The following is a 12,500-nucleotide window of genomic DNA, read 5'->3' as shown; positions in this document are numbered from 1 at the left end:
TATTCAAAAATGACTAATTTGGACACCTGTTGTATAAAGGGGACACCAGGGGACAACTGACAGACTCGACATCCGTTACGTTGGAGCTAGAGCGCCACGCCCCAACTTTTGATGCTAAAGTCTGGTGATGAGTTGATTATATCCTGATGTGGTTCACCCTTTATTCACATTACGTGGTTTATTATTGTTTAGAATGTAAAAGGTCTAGGTTGGACTTTAAGATATTAAATCTGTATCAAAGGCTAAGAGAAGAAATCTTCTTCGAATGAAAACGACCCATTACTATTATTATTGTTATTATTATTATTATTATTATTATCATTATTATTATTATCATTATTATTATTATTATTAATACTATTATTATTACTATTATTATCATTATTACAATTATTATTATTATCATTATTATTATTGTTATTATCATTATTATTATTACTATCATTATTATTATTATTATCATTATTGTTGTTGTTGTTATTATTGTTGTTGTCATTGTTGTTGTAGCAGAAAGAAAAAGAGGATCTAAACATAAAGTAGCTCCACCAAGAGTAATTCTGTACATCTTTCCATCCATCTCTTAGACCTGGAGCTTTCTTCCCTCTGATACATTTGTTCCATCTACTTATGGTTTGGAGTCTTCAGAAAAGGAGCTCGAAAGCACCTCCTTTATACCAACAATCTATTTCAAATTTGCACGTTTTTCATTATGCATTTTTCAGAATGGTAACCTACGGATATTTTATTTCTTCACTTTTTTATTTCCTTTTTTTTTTTTGCCGCACTTTGGTGTAAGGGACTTTCAATTGCCTAAAGTGTGCAGAGTTCTTTAGAGAGATGAAATATTCAGAAACAACCAGGCAATTAAAGGAATCTACTGGAGTAGTGCATTAGCAGTGAGACACTTTTTCCAAATTATTTCCAGCCGATGACTGCAAATAATACCTCGTTGTTTTTTTTCTGCTGTGTGTCTTTTATGCAAATCAGACATAAGAAGCATTGGGTATCATTTAGTTTATTGGATTACGTCATAACAATGGAAGTGTAAAAAAAAAAATATTGTGCTAGACGAGGTCTGCCCAAAAAGTTTTTATTATGGAAAAGTAACTTACCTAGTGCAATAAAGTCTTAGTTCTCTTCAGCATGCTTCCCTTGAGACCTTACAAAAGTCTCTTCCATTCTTCGTAAGAGTCTGTAGAGTCCTCTTTCCGGGTCGCCGGAAGAAGACCTCCAAGAATGTTTTGAATAATAAAAGGGAGACGCTGAGAAGAGAGAGAGGTCACGAGAGGTTACGAGAAGACGACTCTGAAGACGACTAAGGAGCCTTCGCCTTAGATACGCTACTTATCTTGATGTCTGTTGTTAACCTTTTCTTTGGACAAGTCCCATACAATGTTAGATTAACGCTCGGCCATATACATCTAGTGTTTGATTATAACAAACTATTAAAATGTTGCTGAGCTTGACAGAATACATGTTTTGAATGGAATAAAACAGGAAAATGGGAAGAATACAAATATGCAAGTTGCTTTGAAGCAACTCTCGCACACCTAAAATGTAGACAAGACTATACAGAAGAGAAAATTATGAAAATGGATAGATTATAAGAAAGTAAACACGGAAGTGGACAGAGAATAATAGATTGACTAAGAGTGTGAAAAGAAATAGTCATGAATATATAGTGGAAAGTAGATTTATATCACATGATACATAAATGATAGGAATGATAATAAGTCGTACGGCTTTCTCCATAAACATTCCACTTTCCTGTGGATATATGAAAGATTAATCTGGTATGTAACGACAGTATTTCTGAACGTGTTTTGCAGTGTTCTACCGATTTCTGTTGACCCTATTTTTGCTGCTAAACAGTAAAGAATTGAAGCGATTAAAAAAAAAATCCTGTTTTCATAACAGTGGAAGGCTTGTCAAACCAACACAAAATGTATTGTTTCAACTGCTTTGCTATTTGTTTAGTCTCACTTGTTTCTGTTTTTCTTTCAACGAAATAATGAATAGGACGAAAAAGTGGATTCGAAAGGTAGACTTTATCCTTTCGTTTTCTATGCATAATTCTTTAAGATTTCTTTAAGGTGTACCAACTCCTTTAATATGTTTGTTTTCTATCATTTTTATTTATTTTTACCATTACCATCGAAAAGAACAGGTCTAAATTTAATTCTCTGGACACATTTACTTTGGATACAGGAGTAGCTGCATTAAGATTTGAATGGACCAATCAGCGCCGTCCCACGGGGAAGGGGCGTGGCTTTGTACATACGAGAACGGTAACTATTGTATAGGAGTTCTGATTCAGAGAACCGGCACGTTTTACTCTCATGCATAGTGTCAGCTTTAGATGAACCATGGTGGAAAATAAACACGTATTTAAGCCCTCACGGTAATAGGAACCCCAACGATAATGATGAAGATGTGTCAGATAAATTAGAGGAGAAAAAAAAAAAAAAAAAAAAAACGAAATTAATGGGGGGGAAACATATTCAAGACTATTATTGCTGTGGTAGTGAATTAATACTGTTCATGCTATTGCAGTATCAGGGTGTAGTACTGTTTCTGTTTTGTATTACGTATGTCTGGTTGCATCAAGATCTAGACTTAGGGCCTCTAAGGTCCGACTATTTCAAAGGTTCTAGTTCGTCAATTGAGGGGATCTGAACCTAAAACATGGGTTAAGTACCACATACTAGAGGTTTTGGTGCACAAGGACAATAATGATGATAGTAATAATAATAATAATAATAATAATAATAATAATAATAATAATAGTAATGATAATGCTGCTGCTGCTACTACTACTACTACTACTACTACTACCACCACTACTACTACTGATAATAATGATAATAATAGTAATGATAATAATAATAATGATAATAATAACAATAATGAAATTAATAATAATCATAATGATAAAATGTATAAAATAATAATAATAATAATAATAATAGTAATAATAATAATAATAATAGTAATAATGACAATGATAATAATAAAGATGATAATAATGATAAAAATAAAAGTGTTCAAAGGGGGGCCCGATGATTTCCTTAAGCATTCAATCAACTGCCCATGTCGAACAATGGCAATTCATTTTCCTTCGTAATGTAGTGTCACAATATTTCGTGCATCTTGTGCCCCGACGCTTTCTTTACTTTGTGAACAAATATCTTGGTTGACATGTCGTAGCTGATTTGTGTGTTATTATATATAACATGGGTATCATTTTCGTACATAGATTGTATTCTCTATTCCCGGGTCGTCTAGTATATTACCATGGTAACTACGTAGATCCTATACCTTTGGTACATAGTTATTACCAACAGTACAGCCGGCGTTGTTACATCTTCTCATAAAGGGGTATTTCTAATAAGACGGTGATCATTGTCAGCTACCTTAAGACTACTCCAGTCTGTTTCACGAAGATGAGAATACCAGTGGGTTTTATAGTTACTAAGTACTAGATATATAAAGTATGATGCGTCTGGTAATGCTTTGGCTGTTCACTTATCCTAGATAAATGAAATGAATACAGACTTAGGTCGTTTTATGCAACTTAAGGAAGCTTGATTCTATTCTAGACGACATTACTTAACAAAAATCCTAGGAAGGAATGCATCGAAGCATTACAAGAGATTTGATATATAAATATAATAATAGTAGATGAAATAAAATAAAATCCTTCGTCAGATTTCCTGCTGGAACTGTAGCCAGACATCTTAAACAAAAACTCAATAGAGGAATTTCCCGTTGCGGCTACATATCGGTGACCACCGTTTCGGAGAGCCAATCACAGCTCAGCTTACAAACGTCTTAGCTTTCATGCAAGAACGATTTATCTAAGCTCTGGAGTTTGTTATTTTGGCTGTGACGTCGTTACACGAGGAAGAAAATAAAATGGCAGAGAGAAGGTCAAATTTCACACGAACGATATTCCAAAGATATTTCAAACGAAAAGGTCCAAAGAGAAAATGAAAGAAAAATAGAAAGAAAAAAGAAAGAAAAGAAGGCAAGAAAGAAGAAGGAAATAATAGTTCGTCGATCCTGCATCGATTCCTCGAAGCTGCAAACTTTAATTTAAAAATTTACCTCTGCCAAATTCCCTGTGGGATGGATTCGTCTGTATCAGCTTTTCTCTTGTATGTTTTATTTAGCAAACGCCTCCAGTGCCTTTGTAGCGTAATCGAAAGCATGCTGGTCTCGCGTTCGCTTAATCGTGGGTTCGAATCCCTCAGTGACTGTTACCTGACCCAACAGTCCAAGCTCCTAGGGCAAATGTGACGGCTTCGGCCGCAGCTACTCATCGTCTCCTGGTGTAGGCCATTTATAATCACCTTTGGTGAAGTGACGATTCTGTATCGAGAGATCTTAATACAACGAGTGAGTTAGGGAGTCGAGTTTCTCGAAAAAGTCTTAAACTGAGTTTGACATTAATCTGGATAATGTTGGGCGTTTTGATACACCTTACCGTGCCGAAAGAGTTAAACTTGATCTCTATTAACTAACCCAACGAGTTTAAGCTCACATTCGTATTTTCCAGGTTGCCGTTAACAGATTTTATTTAGGAGACGTCACAACAATCTACGGGACAAATAACCTTGTTTCATCCCTCTCAAGGGAAGGTGTGTGTTACCAGCAACTGAATAAAATCGCTTGACGGCAACTAGAACGAAATATAATAAATTTCTTTATCAGAGAAAAGGGTTAAGATTTGTCTCGATTTGAAAATAAATAAAATAACCTAGACTTGGCTGAGAAGTTAGACAAAATTGTATAAAGTACGCTTCAGGGATGAAACGACTAAAAAGACGTCAGTTTTATTAACTCATTTATTGGTCCCTTTACATTTTTATTCATTCATTTAGCTGATTATTTATCCATTCATCTGTTCATAATTTATTTATTTACTCATGTATTTATTGAATACTAATTATCTATTCCTTGTTTATTTACATATTCATTTGCATGTTTATTAATTTATTCTTACATATATTTTCATTTGCTAGACGACACTCGTCAGCTGAGGAACACTTCGACAATTCTTTTGTTACAAATTTGGTTGTTTATTTCAGAGTAAGTGACATCAAATCATTTCAGAAAGAAATCACTTCGCGATTAGCCTTCCTAATGGGTTTTACGACTTTGGTCATTGATTAGAGATGGCATCAGTTGATTCTGTTTAGTCAAGGGAGCCCCTCTCCCCCCCCCCCACACACAATCCCTAAGGGGCGAAAGTATTATGACCATCTCTGTCAACGCGTCTAGGGTGGATATTTTTTTTTCAGTCGAAGGCAACCCCTGGTTAGGGTGGAGCTGAAGCCCTAAGTATATGCTGACGCTCTTTGGGGGAGTTTCTGGTAAAATTCCAGACACACGCACATTTACTTAACATGAAGCTCACGTTGTCCAATAGCTCCTAACTTATACTAACTACCTAACCATTCCATATAAAAAATAGATCTTTCAAATACCAAAAAAAAAAATAATAATAATAAATGAATAAATAATGAAAAATGCCTTTGCGTGTTACTGGAACAGAACCGAGATTCTGTTTTCTTGAAGGGGCGGATGCATAAATAGAGGTATTCAAATAGGTCAAGGGCTTTAATAAGGGTGATGCAGGCAAGGTCATCATATTAAGGCATCAGGGTAGGACTCGTAGTAATGGATTTAAATTGGAAATTTTATGTTTAAGAAGGAAATAGGCAAGAACTGATTTTCCATTAGTATGGTTAACGAATGGAATAGACTTGATAACCATGTAGTGAGCTCTGAAACTATTGGTAGTTTTAAAGAAGATTAGATAACTTTATGGATAGGGACGACAGGTTGTAAGAAGCATGGAACTGTCTACTGTAGGCCTTATGGTCTCTTGGAGTCTCCTTCATTCTTATGTTATTCTGTTCTTATGAATAGCATCTTATGTCCTTAGCCAGAGTGCGTCTTTGTTTTTGTACTGAATGGAAGATGTCAAGTGTGACAAGATCTCAAGAGGAGAAGAATCGAAGTGATGTTCTCCCACTCTTCATCACAAAGGATGTCATATTGAAGAATAAAATAGTCTGGCAGCAGATAGCCAGAACAAAATCAGGTAGATGAGTTTAAGAATTTTTTCACCACTGATGTATACGCAAGCAACTAACTTTTAAAGTAATAAATAAATTAATGAATAAATACGCAATAAAAAGAATAAGTAAACTAAAATAATCCAGTAGATAGATAACTAAAAAGATACAGTAGATAAAAAATATAAAATAAAATAGAATAAGATAAAAAGAAATTATCATTCTCAGCAGAAACGGTAGTGATGATCACGTTAACCGTGCAAGAGCCACAACCACCATGTACATAAATTTTGTCCACTGCTAAAAGTTATGATACATTTGATAAGGAACCACTTCCACCTCAGTTAATAATATTTTATGTGGAGGAGGTTTCCATCCTCTCCCAGCTGAATAAAATCACCAGGCGAGAGCCAGAATAAGTGACTAAGTGTGCATAATGTAGGTTATACCGTCGACTAGGAAAATCAGCCTAACATATTTATTTTCTATATCAGCTGAAGAGACTTATATTTTTATCTATTTATTCTTTTAATCTATTTATTTATCTTTTTACTTTATCTGTTTATATATTTGTTTATTCGTTTATTTACTGTTGGAGGTCCCGGCCCCCTCAGCGGGGCGAGGCGGCAGAAAACGAAACAGAGGCACATAAGCACGAATGCTACACCGACCTGAGGAGGTTCTTGGCTGGAGCCAGACGTCTTGGGGGCCACTGGCCGGATCAAAGTCATTGAAGTGCGAGATATCGAATGGAGATATTTTCTAGAGATCTGAGTAGTCTTTGCCATGTTAGTACGAGGGCTATCCCTTAACTGAATAGAATCGTGTGGCAGTGAACTAGACAAAATATGAAAAAGGGTGGTTTATTTTATTTAATTTTTTTTTCTGGTTAAGATCAGACTGGGCCGTGCAGTAACCCAGCGGCTACTGTCTTGACCTTATGAGGAGGTGGTCGTGAGTTCGACTACCCGGTCCCGTTTGCTGAGTTTGTTCTCGACAATCCTGGGCAGGCGGGGAGGTGACCCAACGTCGACCTTAAAAAAAAAAAAAAAAAAAAAAAAAAAAAACACGGCTTACCGCAACTGACGGTGGCTTTGCCCTATCATGGGTTTTCCACTTCCCACTGCTATTTTATATATTCCGGAGGGATATACGCCTCATGGCGGGGTCTCGGTCGGTTGATCCTTTCTTCACACCAGCAACCGAATCGAATCTACTGTTGCCACACAAGTAAGAACACATAATACTATTAACACTTAGTTGGAGACATTGATACGATATTTCATTCTTCTTATGTGGGATGACGGTATTGAAAATAGAATAAAGTAAAATAGAATAAAATAAAATAAGATAAGATATAACAATTAAATAAAAGAAAAAATGCGTTGAGCTGGAAAGTTGCTATTTAACGTTTCGTTACTGGCGTCACACTTGAAATGAATGAAGTCGCATGGCCTGCACTGTCATCAAGTCATGTTATCACGAGCTGCCATCGACTGAAGAAGAAAAAAATATCGTATGCTAACAAGACTAAATGTGGAATGGGTTTCTCGAACGTGGGTTAACTAACCACTTTCAGCCGAATAGAACCCTCTGGTGGTTGCCCCCCCCCCAAAAAAAAAATGGAGGGCAAATAGGGGTGCGGGTCTAGCTTCTTCGAGATCACTTTAGTTCCTAACGTTATCGATAACCATCTGTCTATCCTTAGGAGCAATATCCCAGAGGAAAAGGTGGATTTATTATGATGATGATGATATGGTTTAACGACGTCGCAAATCTCCCCCCATCGGAGGGCTAAGACGGTGCCCACTACAGAGGACTTTGTAGCGTGGAATTTAATGAACCATGCCCTTGGTTCAACTTCACCGGTGGCAGAGTTCGAACCACCATCCCCTCGACCTTCGCCGCAAATAACAACACCCTAACCTGCTCTGCCGGTGAGCTTCCTGGATTTATGATAGATTCAAAATTATTACCACTCCTTATTATGGAACTTCCTCCTAACTAAAAGAAAACTTCGTGGTTCTGGTCCGTAGGGGGGACATTAAAGCCTCTAGATATTGACTGCATAAGACTTGAGTGTGTGGGTGTTGGGGGGGCGGGGACCCCCATGCGGGGATTTAGAAGGACGAAATTGTTTGGCTTCCATCGGGCGCAGCTCAGTCCCTCATCCTATACTCACCTCAGTACTATGACATTCTCAACACATATCGAGACCAAACGGTCCTTATACCCCAAGAATTGTTCCTCCGAAATCTCCTTTTGTTTTTGTGGACTTTCCGCAAGTGATTGTTTAGTATTATTATTAAGAAAAAAAGTTTTGATTCTCTGAGACTCTTTGGGTTCTATGAGCTTCCCTTAGATGAGTATAATTCATATCTTGTCGCACCAGAACCGTGTCCATATAAGGGCAGTTTCATTTGCTTCCCTAAGGTCATGGTCGGAGCTATGGTGACTCAATGGACATTCCCGGAGGACGTGGACCATCGTCTGTACTTCGCCACAGGGACATTGGGGGCTATTGGTGTATCCCCACTTGTGTTTGTTTTCTTTCGTTTTGCCCACCTTGGCTCTTCCTCTGTTTAAGGTAACCCAGTCCTTCCTGGTTAGGTTTGCTCCTGGGGGCAAGGTCTCGTTTGGGCATGGTATGGCTTCGTTATGACTTGAAAAATAACTGTTTACATCGTTGCGTTTAAGAAGTTCATCAAATCGTTTGACACCAGTCGGTAAAGTCTGTAAAAATTTGGTGAGTTTAAGATCTAGATGGACATGTCAACAATTCGCTCTTTGGTTGAAGTGAATTTTCAGCAAAAGAAAAAGAGAAGAAATAAAAAATTCATCGTGATAAAAGGTTAATACAATAATCGTTAAAAATCCAAACACGCAAACACTGATATTTAACATAAAATTTACCTTGTTCAGTTGGTTCTAACCTAATCTGACCTAACCTAACGTAACCTAACGTAACCATTCCATAGAATAATAGATCTTTCAAATGTAATAAAGAAAAAAACGTGGAAAATGTGTTTCCGGAATAGTACCCAATAATCTGGCTCTTGGCAGAAGAAATTCTGTCCTAATAGGATGAGAGCATCAAAAACTGTAGGTCCTTCCAGTGGAGCCCAAATTCACAAACCTCACTTGAAAACCTACGAAGGCGGGGCGAGATGCCCCCCCCCCCAAGGAGAGAAGCGCCGATAAAATTGAGTCCATTACGACTAACCTACTTCTTATTTGAGTAAAATCTTTCAGTTGGTCCGGATAAAACATAGAAAGTATGTCACCAGGTCAAAAACGTAATATTGACGTTACGACGCTTCTGTTTACTTGCACCGTGTTTCGTTTCATCTCAAAACATTATTCCTTTTGGCGTGGAAACGTTGATACAGAACACGACTACTACTGACTCTCGGCTACCGTTACTGGACAAAGTCCTGCATATCATTAACCATAGCTCTCCCAATTAACCATAAGCAATACTTAGATCAAGAACAGAGTTCGATTTAAACTTATAAACAGTCTTACCTTCTCCAACGACGTCCTCACATAGGCCCAAGAATGAGCAACATTCACTTGGCCACCCGGAATTTTATTTCACCTCGCCGATGCCACTACACTCATATCACATCTATGCACTGTTGTACCGGTAGATGCACTACCGATAACAAGGACACTGTATCACTACAAAACACTCCCGAGTCACAAACGGAATAAGACGACGGGGAGATAAATGATCTCGCGCCAAAACACCATGACTATATGGCACGTTTCACTCCGTCTGCAGTCGACAAGCATGTGTTCAACCGTTGGTCTGCTCGCTTCCACAACGGTCCAGGCTCTCTTACCGCCCGGCTCGGAGGAGAACCTGCATCGACTTCTTTCGTATTGTATCTGATTTCCGTTTTACTATGATCCCCATATCCTTCCTTATGTGAAATAATGTGTAATCCTTTGAGGAGATTATGGAGACTTCTTTCCCAACACGAAGGACAACCAAGAAAGAAATTACACGAGAATTTCCAGCTACTGTGGTGTGCTCCAGCGTGCTGGGTTGTAAGATTAGGTACAAGACGAAACGGCGCGCGCGGTAGTACGCAGACGCGATCAGTGGCGTGACTGTCCCTCCTCCTCATCAATTCTCTACCCTCCCTCTCTCCCTCCCTTGTTCTCTCCCTCTCTCCCTCTTACCCTCCTTTACCCCACTTCTCAATCCAACTTCCCCTCCCCCTAACTCATCATGGATCCACATATATTCAATTGTGAATGTTTCTGTTCCACTGACTTTCGGTACAACCCCTACTGGAAATTCAAAACTTATCGTTCAAATTTCGTAGCATTTTCGTTTAGATTTCGTCGCACGTGTTTAGAATTAGACCCGAAGTCCTTATGAGAGGAGGCTGAGCTTAGCATCTTCTGTTAAGAAATTTATATAGAATGTATTCGATAGAAATAAATATCTTGATAGCCATGGCAACCCACCGTACGTTCAGACATTCATTGAGTAGCCCGGCTGGCGCCCAAAATGAACAAACCAGAAGTTGCTTTGTTTGTTTATGTCCTAATTTTCTTTTCTGGATTTTCTAACTGCACTTGAGGAATTCCAGAAGAGGAGACGAGGAGAGGGGATGGAAGGGAAAGGTAAATTGATAGAGCGAACCACTTAAGAGTAAGTATTGATTACCGTTTCCGACGAAGATGTTGAAGAAAGGTTCTTGCTATCTATGCCTTCGTGTCTCACTCAAGGCTGATTACCCGAAATATAAAAAAACTCCCTCGCAGAACCATTACCCATTCAAACCTTTACTGCTTCTAACTCCCAGTAAAAACTTGAAGGAGGGGAATTGCTGATCTTAATATCTAAAAATGATAACTTGGAAATGAGACGGTGATAAAAGTTTTAGGCTAAAATACGGAATGTTATTCAGAACCAGACGTTACGACCTCTTGGGCCTTCCTCGGTAGACATCACCTGAATTTTTATTGCAACCTAACCTCCATTTTCTGTCAATGTTTATGCACAAATAACTTATTTTTCTTGCGTTGTTTCTTCTTTGCTTAAAATGTACACGTTCAAGGTTGCTTTGAAGATGTACATATTCTGTATACAATACAGGGTGGCCCAAAAATCACTGAGGAGTTTTAACTTTTGATACTTGCCTTATTGTGACAAATACATGTATGAAATTTTAAGACAATATAAAAGTGATGATTGAAATTAATTTGCGTAAGTCATTTTTTATCAATACATATGCATTACGTATGTATATCTATTTTGTTAATTATTGAAGATTTGATGAAGAAAGTATCACAAATTACAACCACTGAGTAACATATGGCCCTCCCTATACGTATAACGCTCAATATTTTTTTTTTTTTTTTTTTTTTTTTTGTCAAATTGCGCTGTTTCAGTGCAGCTGTACACAACTTATCTGATGCAGGAGAAGTGCTTTATGGCGACGGAGCAAACCGCGCCACACTCGATAAAGAGTATTACACGCAGTAAAGATACCTTAACTGTTAAAATGTCCTTGAATTTTCACTGTTTCGTGTATGCTTAAGCTCATTTATGTGTATGTGTGTTCATGTGTACGTGTAGGTGTATTTGCATGTGTATGTGCATGCATATGTATATACTATATGCATATTCATATAAACTGGATATGTATATGTACGTGTATGTATATGTGTATGTATATCCGTATATACTGTATATGTATATGTATGCATATATATACTGTATATATATATATATGTATATATATATATGTATGTATATATATATATATATATATATATGTACATGCATATGTATATATGTATATGCATATGCACATGTATATCTATATATACAGTATATGTACACGTATATAAAAATGAGTAGAGTTAAATGTGATTGGTAGTTCTGCTTTTTGTATTTTCTTTAAGTCATTCTCTTTGTGTCTTAAAGGAAATACAAAAAACAGAAATAGCAATCACATTTAACTCTACCTGTTTAAGAGAAAATCTCCTGCCCATTTGCACACATAGTATATAAAATTCTGACACCATCTTCACTACAAAAAAACTATACAAAACACTTATAATGAGATAAGAACAAGGAAACATTAACCAACAACAACAAAAATAGAAAAACTCACATGAAAATGATTTCCAGACGACACGCCGAGTGCTTCTGTAACCAACACTTCATATTCTCGTATAAACTCTAGTCTTCAGATCCTGCTATATACATACTCCACCTATATGCCCTATATGCGCTAACCTGTCATGATAAAGCGCAAATGGTTGAACGAAACGTTGTTATAGTTTATAGAACTCTTCTTTATAAACTATGCCAGCCCATAGTAGAAAAGTTTAACCGACAAGGAAGTTTCCGGTCATTTTAACAGAAATGTTAAATAATGTATGTATCTATGT

General features: G+C 37.2%; 1 protein-coding gene across 1 annotated transcript in view; it reads right to left on the bottom strand.

The window, feature by feature from the left end:
- Positions 1 to 10,144, bottom strand: part of LOC143040381 (long-chain-fatty-acid--CoA ligase 5) — a 118,658-nt gene extending 108,514 nt beyond the window's left edge. Inside the window, exon 1 of the mRNA XM_076211380.1 lies at positions 9,609 to 10,144. The gene's annotated coding sequence lies outside the window, so the exon portion shown is untranslated. The remainder of the gene's footprint in view (positions 1 to 9,608) is intronic.
- Positions 10,145 to 12,500: the final 2,356 nt, after the last annotated feature.

Source organism: Oratosquilla oratoria, chromosome 28, assembly GCF_046742065.1.
Source record: "Oratosquilla oratoria isolate Oo_2021 chromosome 28, ASM4674206v1, whole genome shotgun sequence".
NCBI lineage: Eukaryota > Metazoa > Arthropoda > Malacostraca > Stomatopoda > Squillidae > Oratosquilla > Oratosquilla oratoria.
Note: the sequence above shows the minus strand (reverse complement) of the source record. Positions and strands in the feature narration are given on the sequence as shown.